The following is a 15,741-nucleotide window of genomic DNA, read 5'->3' as shown; positions in this document are numbered from 1 at the left end:
TTTGATGTTAGACTGTTAAATGCTGTGTACAGTGTCCATCTTAATTTTCTCCTTCACATCTTGATTGTACCTTCATTCATAAAACAATGCGTACAATTAAAAATTGAATACAGAATCTAAGATTGTGGCTATTTGACCAGCGTCGAAGGTAGCTACTCAAGACAAATGTGACAGGAAAAAACCAGGATGGTGTTGAACTTCTTGTGTTGTTGGAGTTGCACTCATCCAGGCAAGTGGTGTCTATTCCATCACATTCCTAACTTGTACCTAGTCAACGCTGGAAAGGCTTTGACAAATCAGGAGGTAAATCACTCATGCTGAATTCCCAGCTTCTAACTGCTCGTAGCCACAGTATTTATGCAGCTGATTCAGTTGCTGGTCAATAGTGACCCCCAGTCATGAATCAAACTGAACACTGTCGAATCATCAGTGTACTTCCCAATCTCTGACATGATGATAGAGGGAAAGTCAATAAAGCAGTTGAAGTTCGCTGGGTATAGGACACTGCCCTGTGGAACTCCTGCAGCAATATCCTTGGGCTGAAATGATTGGCCTCCAACAATCTGTGATAGGCATGACTTCAATTTTATTAGGGCTCCCTAATTCCATGTTTGGACCAAGACTGTAACGAGGTCTGGAGCCAAGTGGTTCTGCTGGAGCCCAAAATGAGCAGTGAGCAGGTTATTGCTGAGTAAGTGCCACTTGATAGCACTGTCGACAACCCATTCCATCACTTTGCTGATGACTGAAAGTAGACTGGTGAGGTGGTAATTGACTGGACTGAATTTGTCCTGCTTCTTGGAGTGAGGACATACCTGGGCAATTTTCCACTTTGTTAAATAGATGCCAGTATTGCAGCTGCACTCAAACAGCTTGGTTAATTTGAAGCACAGGGCTTCAGTTATTGTTAGTCTAACTGTGCTCTTTCCATTCAGTCATAGTTATAGAGGTCTACAGCACAGAAAAAGGTCCTTTGGCCCATCAGGTCTGTACTGGTCAAACAAGTACCTAACTATTCTAATATCATTTTCCAGCACTAGGCCCATAGCCTTGTATGCCATGGCATCGCAAGTGCACATCCAAATACTTCTTAAATGTTATGAGGGTTTCTGCCTCTACAACCCTTTCAGGCAGAGTTCCAAATTCCCACCACCCTCTGGGTGAAAAAATTCTTTCTTACATCCTCTTTAAACCTCCAGCCACTTACCTTAAATCTATGCCCCCTGGTTATTGATCCCTCCACCAAGGGGAAATGTTCCTTCCTGTCTACCCCATATATGCCACTCAATTTTATACGCCTCAATCATGTCCCCCCTCAATCTCCTCTGTTCCAGGGAAAATAACCCCAGTCCATCCAATCTATCCTCATAACTAAAACTCTCCAACCCAGGCAACATCTTGGTAAATCTCCTCTGCACTCTCTCTAGTGCAACCACATCCTTCCTATAATGCGGATTCCAGAACTGCACGCAATACTCTAGCTGCGGCCCAACCAGCGTTTTATACAGTTCCAGCATAACCTCCCTGCTCTTACATTCTATGCCTCAGCTAATAAAGACAAGTATCCCATATGCCTTCTTAACCACCTTATCTACCTGTACCACTACCTTAAGGACATGTGACCAAGCTCCCTCTGATCCTCGGTACTTCCCAGGATGTACCATTCATCGCGTATTTCCATGCCTTGTTTGACCTGCCCAAGTGCATCACCTCACACTTATCCGGATTAAATTCCATTTGCCATTGATCAGCCCATCGATATCCTCCTGTCATCCAAGGTTATCCTCCTCACTATTTACCACCCCACCAATTTTCATGTAATCCGCAAAGTTACTGACCGACCCTCCTACATTCAAGTCTAAATCGTTTATATATACCACAAAAAGCAAGGGACCCAACACCAATCCCTGTGGAACCCCAGTGGACACAGGCATCCAGTCACAAAAACACCCCTCGACCATCACCCTCTGCTTCCTGTCACTCAGCCAATTCTGGATCCAAATTGCCTTGGATCCCATGGGTTCTTACCTTCATTATCAGTCTCCCATACTGAACATTTATACCAATAGCATTTATGTTATTTATAGGAAACTTGCATTCCCCTCAACAGCCTGCACAGTTTCTCATTTTAGGTACAATAAACTTTTAAGGACCTTTAAAGTGCAAAAGGGTTCTTCTGGAGTTTAACTGGCTAAAAACAAGACACTCACCAGCATAAAGCACTTGTAGCCCTTTTGTTATTTGTCTTTTTTTCAAAAGGTGTACTTGAATGTGGGTGACACTGCAGTATTTATTGCCCATCCCTTATTGTCCTACAGGCAGAGTCAATCACGTAGTATGGGACTGAAATTACACGGCCAGACCAGGTAATGATGATAGGTTCCTCCCTGTAGGACATAAGTGACCCAATTGGATTTTTAACAACAAAAACGATAACTTTTATGGGTTAGGTCTCTATTATCAGTCCACAAATCACCAGGTTTGTTCAATTCAATAATTTGCTATAGTGGGCTTTAAACTCTCACCTTCTGGATTGCTAGTCCACTATCTTATCCAGTAGCCAATCATACCTCACTAGGATCACTATTAGGATATTCACTGTGATACCATGTGGAAAGTATAATAGATTCCAGTCACGTGTACCTCTCCAGCATTGTTAACTTATCTGGCTTAGGTACAGCATCAAATTATCAAGTTTGACCTTGTTCCTATCTTCCATTGCCAGACATGCTCTATTGAGCCAGCTTGACCCTGAAGAAATCTGAGTTATCTTTACTCCAAAGATAATTTTTAGACAACTGCGAAGAACCCCTATTAAGCAGACAACAGATAGCAAGGATGAATATCATCCCCCAGTATAAATTGCAACAAGGTGGTAGTGTGGAACTTCAGCAACAACAGGCTGGGTCATTATAACCCAATCATTGCAGGCCTGGGCACATGACTGTGCTTTACATCTGACCAACACTTTACAGCAGCAGTCATTCCAAACCTTAGACCTTCTTTCATCAGACATCTCTGTCTTTTCAAAGACCTAGTGGATAACTCAATTCACCATGTTCTAGGTATCCCAAATCTAATGCAACATACAAGTACCACAGAATCAAAGGAGGTCATTTGGTCCATTACATCTGTGCTGCTTCTTCAAAAGATCTATCCAATTAGTCACACTCTTCTGCTTTTTATTGACAGTCCGGCATTTTTTTCCAGATATAAATCCAATGACTTTGAAAACATTACCATTGAATCTGTTTCCACCATCCTTTCAGGCAGCACATTTCAAACCATAACAACTAGCTGCGTATAAAAAAATCTCTACGTCGCTCCACTGGTTATTTTGCCAAAAATCTTAAATTGGTATCATATGCAACCACCAACCCATTAAGGTAAACCATGATTCATGATGGCACATGGAAGGCACTACATCGCCAAGTGGATCAGCAAAAATAATACCAGAAAAGGTGCACAATGCCTTCAAACATACTTGGAATGGACACTTAGCCCTTTACAATGCCACTGCTTTATATAGATACAGAAGTGGACAACTACATCTCACCCTTTTTCAAGGAAGGGTACCATCTACCCATATATGGCTCTTTCAGCTAGAATACAAATTCCAGAGCCCAGATTTGTCCATTGATCCATGCTGATCAGGAACAGAATTCAGTTTCATTAAAGAGGGGATACATTCATGATACTTCCCTCCACTGGGTCAAACCCAGATCACAAAGGATCATCTATTTTTAAAAGAAATGTAGAATAATACCCTGTATGTTTCTGTAAGAAAAACACTTCCATTGTTTTGTACATTCACTAGAAAGGAAGTTAAAAGGTACAAAACTTGGGGAAAAAGAAATCAGATTCCAATTTATTAGTTTTGTCCTTACCATTTTATGTCTTGCAAAAAAAAGCAATATTTTCATTAAGATCAGTATTTTTGGCAAGGTACGCTATGTGTCTTTAATTTTAAGTATCCTAAACAATATCGCTCAGGTGTGTGGTATTGTGGGTATCATCCCTGCCTCTAAGCCAGAAGCTCTGGGTTTGAGTCTCATCCCAGGTCTTAATGACCAAGGTAGGTGCATTTACAACACAGTCAAACAGGTTAGGTAACAACCTGTAAATCTGTCCAAGCATATGCCAATGGCAGGCAGTATGAGTGACAGAGATTCCTGATCAGCCAGGTGATGAAAAGAACATTGGGGCCTCTATCATCACCATCTATAACTCTGGATTACAACATGTATGTAAAAGTGCAAGATGCCACAGCAATTTAGACCCCGAATGAACCATAACACACCACCACCAAACAACATTGCCACCCCTCACCACCCACATCACCTCCCCGCCCTCCCAACTTCACCATCACTCTCTCACACACACGCACAAAAACTTGTTTTTTCACCCTTCTCCGAGATTGAATTGTAGTACAAAAACAGTACAAAAATTGTAGTACTTGTGCAAAGTGTAACTCTGGAAATTTTGCATAAGAACATGAGAGGGGCAAACAATTGTAATGAAAATATCGATTGCTTCACACTTCAGTGAATTATTAACCAGAGCTCCAAGGCTCAGTTAAGCTCTAAGGAAGTGCAACTCAAAACAAAAAACTTCAAAACATACTTACACTCTTGTGTTAACTCAAAAGTACAGCCATGACAGATAGCGACTTAATTTCGATGTCAAACTACTTGGGACAACTGGAGGTCAACACAAGCGTGTAACACATACCCATGCAGTATTCCTCTAAATAAATAAATATGTCTCCACAGAAAAGTATAAAAAGTTGACTTCGTAGGGATATTTTAAACGCTAGTTTTTTTTTGGAGGTAGCAGGGTAGGAATCAAGGTCAAGGTTTCGTCAGAAATGGATGGGGAGGAGGGGGTGGAAATCAGGTTAACATTTGCTTCCTGTCTTCCAAAAGATGTGCTAGTTGCCTCTTTCTGATATTAAGCCGAACAAGTAAATACAGCACATCTTTTAACACCGTTACTGTGAACATACCAGGGTTGATGCAATAAGCTGCTTCGGTTCAGGCCCTTAAGTTAAACAAAGGGATCTCTGTGTGATACGTTTAGACCTTGAACAGCCTCAACTGCTGCAGGTTTCAAAACACCTCCAAAAAAAAACTTCCTTTTCTGCTTTCCGAATAAACAATACTCAATGGCCATTCAGATGACTGAATGTTTCGGCTTTTTTTTTTAAAAAAAAGACAAAAAAATAGCCGGTTCGGATCTACGCTCATTAAAGTTGCCCCAGCAGCAGGAGAGCCGGGAGGTTGGGCCTTCCCCTCGGAAGACGAGCAGAAACCAAGCCGTAAACAAATTTCCAAATACAAGACATTTTACCTTCACTCGCCGCTGATCCAGGGAACCCGCTTCCTCATCGGCTTCGGCTTTAAACTTTAAAACAACAGCCAACACAATCCACAAAGGTCGGCCCGGGGAGGGGAGGGTGGGGGGCGTGTGTGTGTGTGTGTGGGGCCCGGGGTGGGGGTTGAGGGTGATGTTATGTGGAGTTTGTGGAAAGTCCAAACAATTTTTTCTTTTTTTTTAAAAAAAATAAAGGAAAACTCGCGAGCTGTCTGCGGGCCAAGCGCTCTGATCTGGCCGATGCAGCGAAGTCCCAATTAAATCTTCGCCATGTCTTTGTGCGCCGAAGTTTTTTCAAGTTCTTTTCTTCCTTTTTCCCCCCCCCACCCCCCCCTCTCCCTCTCCTATGATGCAACCAGGTCTTTCTGTCGGCTCAAAAGTAACTTTCGGTCCCTTGGCTCAATTTAAAGGCTCTGTTCTTCCTACAAAAAAAATATAATTTAAAATGGAGTAAAATACGACGACCCCCGGGGGTGGAGAGGGGCGACGGGAGTGGAAAAAGTACCAAGTCTTTTCAAAGCAGGGAACCGCGGGCAATCCACAGTATTTCCAAGACGCGAGAAGTAAAAAAGCTGCAACAGGAGAGAGAGGGAGATAAAATGTCCCCTATTGTATAGTTTCACCCTCAGAAAGGAACTCTTGTGGTTCTTCCTCCTCCCTCAGCTTTTTTTAATAACCACCGCCCCCCCCGCCCCTTTTCTTTACAGTAAGATTGCCGCACCCAAAGCCATCCGAAATGAATTTCTCCTCTCTTTCTGCAAACGATTCACACACTCATCAGCGGCGCATGGCTCCAGATTTGAGCGCAACTCCCTCGAGCTTCGGGCAAATAATTAAAGAGGGAGAGAGAGAGAGAAAAATAAAGCAGCAGCCGCCACCAACCACTGCGTCCTCAGCAGACTTAAGAGCACACTGTGACCAAGGCGATGTGTGTATTTGGGGGTTGGGCGCAGAATAGAGTGAAGCGGAGATCCAGATACACCGCGCGCGACAGGGTGAAGCAACAGCGCCAGCTTTCTCCAGCGTCCACAATGTAACCAGCGCCCGGCCTTTTGATTGACACTTTAAGCAACCACACGCCGCCACACACACTCCCCAGTCAATCATCCCCCAGCCCCAATCAAATCCTGCTCCCGGACCAAGGGGGGAACTTCCTTCCACCTTCTGCGTAAAGTTTCTATTTTTTTGTGTGTGCGTGTTGCTTTTTTTTTTCTTCTGGGTTACGAAGGAAGGGAGGATTATTAATATTGGCTTTCAACTCACCGCAATTCTCGTTTGCACCAGGAGCGTTTTAAAGTTGATGCTTTGGAATGAGGCCAGGCGACCGTGCCAATTAGTCACTTTCATTGTGTTTCCCAATCTCCCCACCTACGGTTAATAATTCCCAAACCAGACTGATATACAAAAGCCGATTTACTTTCGTAGAAATGTTCTTAAAAAAAAAAGAATAACGCGAGGTTTCACTTTGCTATCGGGGGCACTGCAAATCCAAATAAGAGATCCCTTTGTTTTACATAAAGCAAAACACGCTGGATAAGGAGATATCGTCACCCATCTAGAACTAATTTTTTTTTTGGCACAGACGGTATTCGAACTTGTCGTCGAGCAGACTGATCGCCATTCTGCTTTGGTCAGGTTCATTGCATGCGCTTGTCCTGACTCGTCTACTACACTTCGGTTTACTATATCGTTGCCAAGTGAATTCACTCACGTTTGCTTTCTATTCCGAATTCCGCTGTGTTCCATTGAAATAGAAAAGTGCTAAATGTTTTTCACTGTGAACTAAGGGTGAGAGATAGCTAAGTTCTGCTCATGTACAGGTTCTGCTCGACGTCTGCGGTCGTTTAAATTTTCTGATATGAAAAAAAAACATATTAAACAGAAAACACTTGAAGCATACTATAGGTTAGTTCGCAGAGTTCTGATGAAGAGCTGTAACCTGAAACATGTATCTGTTCTGTTCACAGATGCTGGCTTAATCTGAGGTGTAAATCTATTATAAAATGTTAATATATACAAAGTGAATTTGAGGCAAATAAATCATATTACTCAGCAGTTCATGTCGAATTGATTCTCATCTGCTTTATGATGAAGGGGAACCTTGTCGCTTGGAATTGAAAACGTTCAGTCAACCGTTATCATCTCCTCGCATAAACTGTTGTGATTCACTGTTGTAGAGTGTCACAGTATGGGGTTGTTGTGTTATGTTTTCCCTTCAGAAATGGAAACCTTTAGCATTCAAAGCTTGCTGTGCAGTTCAATTTCTTGAGGCAATTGCTTTGAAACAACACTGTTCCGGTTTCTTCCGCTACTACATCGCATTATCAGAATCTGTCTTCACAACTGAGACATCGGTGCAACCCTTCCTTCCTGAATACTTTCCTGTCTGCACCCTGCATAAGCTTCTTACAATCGTACAATCTCAAATCTACAAAAAAAAAGAAATCTGCACTGGCCTTGTCTTGAATCTGCGCCATTGCGTTCAAGCAATTTTTCACCTCCCATTTTAATTTAGCTATGTTGTGGGGCTGAGGAGAGGGTTCTTCCCCGGGCTATTTTGTAAATCGACAAACTTTACTAATAGCGTTGTCTGCAGACACGTTATTGAAAGGTCCCACCATTTTATATGTCTTGATGCTACAAAACTGAATTCGGTGAGGATTTTCCATAGTACAAACATATGCGGCAGTACCAAGTAATTCCACGGTTGAGTATTTTTTTACAGCCAGTGATCTGATGGTAATTAGAGAAGTTGAGATCAGGTAACTTGAGTATAAATCAGGAATTGGATCTAGGACAGTGGAGGTGTATAATATATTCATAGGATGAGAGCAATGCTGGCAAGGCAGCTTTTATTTCCATCCCTACTTCCCCTAAGAAGATGGTCCAGGCTTCCTCCTTGAATCATTACAATCCTTGTGGTGATGGTGCCCTCGTAATGGTGTTAGGTAGGGAAATTCTAGGATTTTAACCCAGTAGTGAAGGCGGGGAGGATATTTTCAAGTCAGGGTGGTGTATAAATTGGACGTATTCTTGGAGGCGATGGTATTACCATGGTATTGTTCTTGTGCATGTCTCTGGTTGATGCAATGCGTCTGTGTTAGCATAATGGCTGGTGGGTAGTGGTCAGTCTGCTTGTCACCTCTTGCTTTCAGCTCTCACCACTGGCTAGCAGTACAACAATTGCAAAAAGAAAACCAATTGCATTAGCTTATCCCACTAGTACATAACCTCTTCATCAGCAAGCCCCATGTAGTGCCTCCCTGTGGTGCCATATGCAGGACAAACATGCAGGAAGGGTGTCTCCCCTGGTTGGCGGGGGGTGGGGGGCGGGGGGCAGGGGGGCGGGGGTGGGGGGGGGGGGGGGGGGGCGCGGTCTAGAACCAGTGGTCCCAGTCTCAGAATACGAAATAGGCCATTTAGGACTGAAATGAGGAGGAATTTCTTCAGTCAGAGGGTGGTGAATCTTTGGAATTCTCTACCTCGGAGGGCTGTGGAGGCTCTGTTATTGAGTACATTTAAAGCAGAGGTAAATAGATTTCTAGATACCAATGACATCAAGGGGGTAGTGAGTGAAGATGGCTTTGAGGTAGCAGATCAGCCATGACCTAGTTAAATGGCGGAGTGGGCTCAAGGGGCCAAATGGCCTCCTCCTGCCCCTATGTTCCTATATGTAAACTGGGAACCTCGTGGACCCAGGCTAAACTAAAGGGGACTCAGAGGAGGCCTGGTCCCCAGGCACAGGACATAAGGGCCCACTGGCTTGTGGCTACGTCCTAGAGTCTATGAACCACATCTCCACCCATGAGTAAATAGCCCCATTGCCTTGTGGGTGTTTCAGGAGAGAAGACGGCTAAAAGAGTAAACCCTGACAGGAAATGTGGAATGGAGTCCCAGAGGTGGTAATCTGTCATCTATCAGGCAGCTTTCTGGCAACTCCTGCAGCAGATCTGGTACCAAACAGTACTGGTTTTATCCTTTCCTTTGGACAATACTGGCATTGCCAAAAAGGGGGTCCTGATGCTTGGGAAACTCAGGGTCTCCATACTATTTGCCCACATCTGCAAGCTGGAGGGGACACCCCAGATTCGTGATTTACATTGGCACAACATGGGAAGAAGAAACAATTACTCTTGCTTGATTGGCATGGAGCATGAGTATTAACGGTTACTTCTGATGGTGGGAGAGTGCATTGCATCTCATTGGATAGCTACTACCCGCCTCGAGCTGGACAGCTCTCCATCAGGGGCTGTCCCACCTTGCTTCAATAGGTGTTTGGAACTTGGAGGGTCATCTCTCAATAGGTGGGTTGCTCAACTATGCACCAGGCAAGACAAAGTCAACAAAGAAGACACCAGTCTTTCGCATCACAGGCTGGAATGTGAGGACCATGCATCCTGGTCTTGTCAATGACCTTTTACAGGTTAATGAGGCACAAAAGACAGCTGTGATCAACAAAGAACTTCCAAGGTTCAATCGTTGCTGCGCTGCAAGAAACTAAGCTCACTCAAAGAACCCCTCAAAGAGAAATAGTACACATTCTTCTGGCAGGGAAAAACTCAAGAGTCAACACATGAGCATAGAGCAGGTTTCGAAGTAACAAACACTCAACTTGTGATGATTGAACCACCCACAGAAGACTCAGGGAGACTTCTTACCCTTCGCATGTCAATAAGCCCAGTTAACCTCATGTGCATCTCACCTCCACCTCAGGTGTCAAGAATCAATTCTGAGGCAGTTGACGCTACCATCAGCAGAATTCCCAGCACCAAGAGACTGTACCTTTTAGACTTCAACACAAGGTGGGTACTGATTACACAGCTTTGTCAGTGTGCATTGGGCACCAGGGAATCGGCAAGATGAACGAAAATGGAAAGACGTTGCTGGAGCTATGCAGTTACGGTGGACTCTGTGTGACGAACAGCTACTTCCGAACCAAGCTGTGCACAATGTGTCCTGGAGACATCAAAATCATGTCGCTGGCAGCAGCTAGATCTCATCATCACCAGACATACCACCCTCAACAGTATCCTCAACACTCGTAGCTTTCACAGTGCTGTGACACTGACCATTTCCTGGTGTGTAGCAAAGTCAGGCTTCAGCCAAAGGAACTATACCACTCCAAGAAGAAAGATTGTCCTTGGCTAAACACTTGCCATACCAGTGACCCAGAAAAGGACCCGGGAGTAGTTCCTCAACATCCTTAATCAGACTCTTTTGGACAACAATGTCCAAGGCCAGAGTCAATGTCAAAGTGGGATCATTGCACAACACCATCTTATTACTGTACCATCTATCACTGTGTGCAGGAAAAGAAAGGAAAAGAGGAATGCTGACTGGTCTGAGGCTTATTAGACTGAAATGGAGTCAGTTACTGCAACCAAGAGGAGAGCACTCATGAACTACAAGCAAGATCCCAACAAACAAAATCTGGGTGCTCTCAGAGCTGTCAGAATCAAGTCTCAGTAGACTTCTTGGCAATGTGCCAATCAATACTAGTTGAAACTCTGCTGAGGCATACAATCTGCTCCCAAATCCGAGATGCTAGAGGGGTATATGAAGGAATCAACAAAGCAACATTCCCTGCTGCAACCAAATTAGCCCCATTGAAGACAAAGAAATGGGTGATCACTGAGCCTAGCAAGCAGATGGATAGGTAGATGGGGCACCACTTGAACTCTACACAATGGAGAGCACTGTCACTGAAGAAGCTGTCAGTGCCATTCTAGACTTTCCTGCCATGGAGGAGTGGACAGAGAGCCGACCATAGTAGAGTTCAACAAGGTTACTGACTGTCTTGCTGGTGGTAAAGCCCCAGGAAATGATGGCATTCCACCTGAAATCATCAAAAGTGGAAAACCAGCAATGTTGCAGCATCTCTTGAACTTTTATGTCTCCATTGGAAGGAAAGATTTGTGTCTCAAGACATGCGTGATATAAACATAGTACCTTGCACAAAAACAAACGGTATCACAGCGACTGCAACAATTACCGAGATATCTCTTGTTAAATATTATGGGAAAGGTCTTTGCTCGGGGTTGGTCTGACCAGATTGCAGGCCCTAGTGTCACGCATCTATCCTGAGCCTCAGTGCAGCTTCAGAACTGGCAGATCGACAGTTGACATGATTTCCTCATTTTGACAGTTACAGGAGAAATGCCACAAACAGCGCAGACCACTCTACCTCCCCTTTATAGTCCTCAACCTTGTCAGCAGAGATGGAAACATTAAACTGCTGAGGAAAACAGGCTGCCTCCCTGGGCGGCATTTCTTCTTTCCACGAGGACATGCACAGTTTCGTCAGTTGCAATGGAGCATGATCGGAGGCTTTCCAGATCAGCAGTGGGTAAAACAGGGCTGTGTCCTGGCACCAACTCTCTTTGGCATATTTTTCTCCATGCTGCTGTTGTATGTCTTCGGCAACTCAATTTTTTTTTGAGGGTGACTACCTACATGCCAGATCTGATGGCAAGCTGTCTTGGCAATTGTGCGCCAAGACAAAAGTGCATAATATCCTATATCGTGAGTTGCTGTTTGCTGATGATGCCGCACTGGCACCCCATACTGCTTGCAGCAGCAACAGCTTGTAGATCGGTTCTCCAGGGCCTGTGAGGAGTTTGGACTGACAATCAGCATCAGGAAGACCAAAGTTCTGGACCAGAAGTAGAGACTCCTCCTTCCATCAATACTGACAACCTCACTCTGAAGGTCATTGACAACTTCACATATCTTGGATCAACAATCACCAGCAACCTGTCCTTTGATACTGAAATCAGCACCTTGATTGCTAAGGCCAAGGTGTTGTCAAAGTTGAGAGGTCAAGTGTGGACCAACAGCAAACTAACTGAAAATACAAAGCTCTGTGTGTGCCAGCCTTGTGTTCTCAGCAGCCTCCTTGACAGTAGCAAGGCATGGACAACTTAAGCAAGTCAAGAAAATCGGCTGAACAGCTTCAAACTCTGCTGCCTCAGACAAATATTGGGCATCACCTGGCAAGACAGAGCACCAAATATGGAAGTACACCAGCATGCAGGGATCCCCAGCAATATTGCCCTCTTGAGTCAGCGGCAACTCTATTGGCTGGGTAATGTGAGCCAAATGGATGATAGCCACATCCCCAAAGACATGCTCTAGTGAGCTTGCTATCGGCACAAGACCAACAGATCACCTACATCTGTGACACAAGCGCGTCTGCGAGACTTCAAGTTCACCAGGATTGGAATCAATGCACGGGAAGTCTGCACTGCTGACCAAAATGCCTGGAGAGAAGCTGTTAGGAAGGGCGTGGAAAAAACAGAGGGCAAAAAATCATGACCAGATGGTGAAAAAGAGAGCCTGCCAGAAGGAAAAAACATCAGTCAACCTTGGGTCAATGTTATTCATCTGTGCCAACTGCGGAAGGGTCTGCCACTCACAAATCAGCCTTTTCAGCCACAATAGTTGATGCTCAATACAGAAGTGGCAAACACCCTGGCGCAGGCCACCATCTTCCAAGACAGACAGATTCCAAGAAGAATATAATAAATTGTTCTTGTCCTTCTTGGTAATAGAGGTTATAGAGCTAGGAGAAAGCTTGCTAAAGGACTGCAGTGTATCCTACGTAAAGAACATACTGAATCCAGTGCTGATTGCGGACTGGATGGATACTGAGTTAATTGTGCTGACCAAACAGGCTGGATGGTGAAGAGTTGTCTTGGTGGTGTTGTGGCAGCAGCCATCCAGACAAGTGTTGAGTATTCCAACACAATTATCATTTCAGCCTTGTAAACCATGGAGTGGCTTTGCAGGGTCAAAAGGTGAATTGCTCTTTGCAAAGTACTTCACCTCTGCACTACTCTCGTAGCCACAGTGCTCATACGGCTAGTTCTTATTAAACTTCTGTTAATGGTGGTTCTCCAAGATACTGATAGCAAGGACGGAGAAATACTGCTGCCATTGAAGGTTAAGAGGACGTAATGGGCTTTCTCTTGTTCAAAATAGTAATTACCTAGCTTTTATATAGCCTTTGTCAGCACGAGCCAGGATATTGTGCAAGTCCTGCTGTAAACCTGCATGGCTGCTTAAGTAGAGGATTTGTGAATGAAGCTGACTACTGTGGAATCATCAGTAAATTGTTCTCTACCTACCCTTATATCAGAAGAAAAATAATTGATAGAGCCGCTAAAGATATTTGGGTTGAGGGCACTTCCCTGAGGAACTTCTGCAGTGATTTTTTGGAGCGGAGTGCTTGATCTTTTATAATCAAAACTATCCTCCTATGTGCCTGGTATGGCTCTGGCTCAAGGTGGGTTTTGTCTGTGACCCCAATTGATTTTTTTGCTGAGACCTGGTGCCATACTTAGTTGAGTGGTGAATTATATTGCTCAAGTATGGCAAACATCTAAATGTGGAACCTCTTAGAATCATAGAGAGTTTATGGCACAGAAAGAAGCCATCATGTCTGCGCTGGCCAAAAAGGCAAGCCACCCAGCCTAATCCCAGTTTCCAGCATTTATTCTATAGCCCCGCAGGTTACAGCACTTGAGGTGCATATCCCAACACCTTCTAAATGAGTTGAGGGTTTCTGCCTCTACCAAGCTTTCAGGGAGTGAGTTCCAAATCCCCACAGCCCTCTGGGTGAAAATTAGTTTTCCTCACCCCCCCTCTAATCTTTCTACCAATCACTTTAAATCAATGGCCCCCAGTCACTGACCTCTCTGCTAAAGTAAATAGGTCCTTCCCATCCACTCTTTCCAAGCCCCTCATAATTTTGTACACCTCAATCAAATTTCCCTCAGCCACCTCTGTTCAAAGAAGAACAACCCCAGCCCAACCAATCTTTCCTCATAGCTGCAATTTTCCAGTCCTGGCAACATCCTTGTAAACCTCCTCTGTACCCTTTCGAGTGCAGTTACATCCATTCTGTAATGAGGTGACCAAAACTGCACATAGTACTCAAGTTATGGCCTGACTAAGGTTTTATATATTCTTTTCATTCATGGGATATGGGCATCACTGGCTAGGCCAGCATTTATTGCCCGTCCCTAATTGCCCTTAATAATTAAATAGCTTGCTAAGCCATTTCAGAGGGCATTTAAGAATCAACCACATTGCTGTGGGTCTGAAGCCACATGTAGGCCAGACCAGGTAAGGATAGCAGATTTTCTTCCCTAAAGGACAATAGTGAACGAGGTGGGTTTTTACGACAATGGTTTCATGGGCCAGAATTTTATAGCCCTGTTGCAGCGGGGATGGGGCCGTAAAATACAGCGAGCTATTCTAAACCCCATTGACTTTGGCGGGAACATAAAATCCCACTGCTGTAAAATTCCAACTATGGTCATCATTAGACTTTTAATTCCATGATTTTTATTGAATTCAAATTTCACCATTTGCTGTGGTGGGATTCAAACCCAGGCCCCCAAAGCATTACCTTGGGTATCTGAAGTACTAGTCCAGTGACAATATCACTACGCCACTGCCTCCCTGCTCTTCTGTGCCTCTGATAATAAATGAAAGGATTCAATATGCCTGCTTGACCGCCTTATCAGCCTGTCCTGTTACCTTCAGGGATCTGTGGACGTTCACTCTGAGGTCCCATACTTCTTCCAAATCTCTCAGTATCCTCCCATTTATTGTGTAATCCTTTGCCTTGTTTGACCTCCCCAAATGCATCACTTCACACTTCTCTGGGTTGGATTCCATTTGTTACTTTTCTGCCCACTTGAGCAGTCCATTGACATCTTCCTGCAGTCCACAGCTGACCACAGCACACCATCCTACCTCAGCAGATGTATCAGCACTCCTTCATGTTGAACACCACTTGGAGGAAGCACTGAGGATGAAAAGGCCGCAGAATGTAGTCTGGATGGGGGACTTCAATGTCCATCACCAAGAGGGACTTGTTAGCAACAGTACAGATTGCACTGGCTGAGTCCTTAAGGACATAACTGCTAGACTGGGTCTGAGGCAGGTGGTGAGGGAAACAAGAGGGAAAAACAGACTTGACCTCATCCTCACCGACCTTCCTGCTGCAAATGCATCTGTCCATGACAGTTTTGGTACAAGTGACAATCGCACAGTCCTGGTGGAGATAAAGTCTCAACTTCACATTGAGGATACCCTCCATCATGTTTTGTGCCACTACCACCATGCTAAATGGAATAGATTCGGAACAGATCTAGAAACTCAAAACTGGGTATCCATGAGGTGGGGTGGGCCCTCAGCAGCAACAGAACAGTATTCAACCACAATCTGTCATCTCATGGCCCGGCATATCCCCCACTTCACCATTACCATCTAGCCAGGGGATCAACCCAGGCTCAATGAAGAATGCAGGAGGGCATGCCAGGAGCAGCACCAGGCATACCAAAATATGAGGTGCCCACC

General features: G+C 44.5%; 1 protein-coding gene across 1 annotated transcript in view; it reads right to left on the bottom strand.

Moving 5' to 3' along the window:
• The window catches only part of erbin (erbb2 interacting protein), a 322,194-nt gene extending 315,950 nt beyond the window's left edge, over positions 1-6,244 (bottom strand). Inside the window, exon 1 of the mRNA XM_078562777.1 lies at positions 5,350-6,244. The gene's annotated coding sequence lies outside the window, so the exon portion shown is untranslated. The remainder of the gene's footprint in view (positions 1-5,349) is intronic.
• Between the last annotated feature and the right edge of the window lie 9,497 nt (positions 6,245-15,741).

Source organism: Cetorhinus maximus, chromosome 2 (genome assembly GCF_964194155.1).
Source record: "Cetorhinus maximus chromosome 2, sCetMax3.hap1.1, whole genome shotgun sequence".
NCBI classification, from domain to species: Eukaryota; Metazoa; Chordata; class Chondrichthyes; order Lamniformes; family Cetorhinidae; genus Cetorhinus; species Cetorhinus maximus.
Note: the sequence above shows the minus strand (reverse complement) of the source record. Positions and strands in the feature narration are given on the sequence as shown.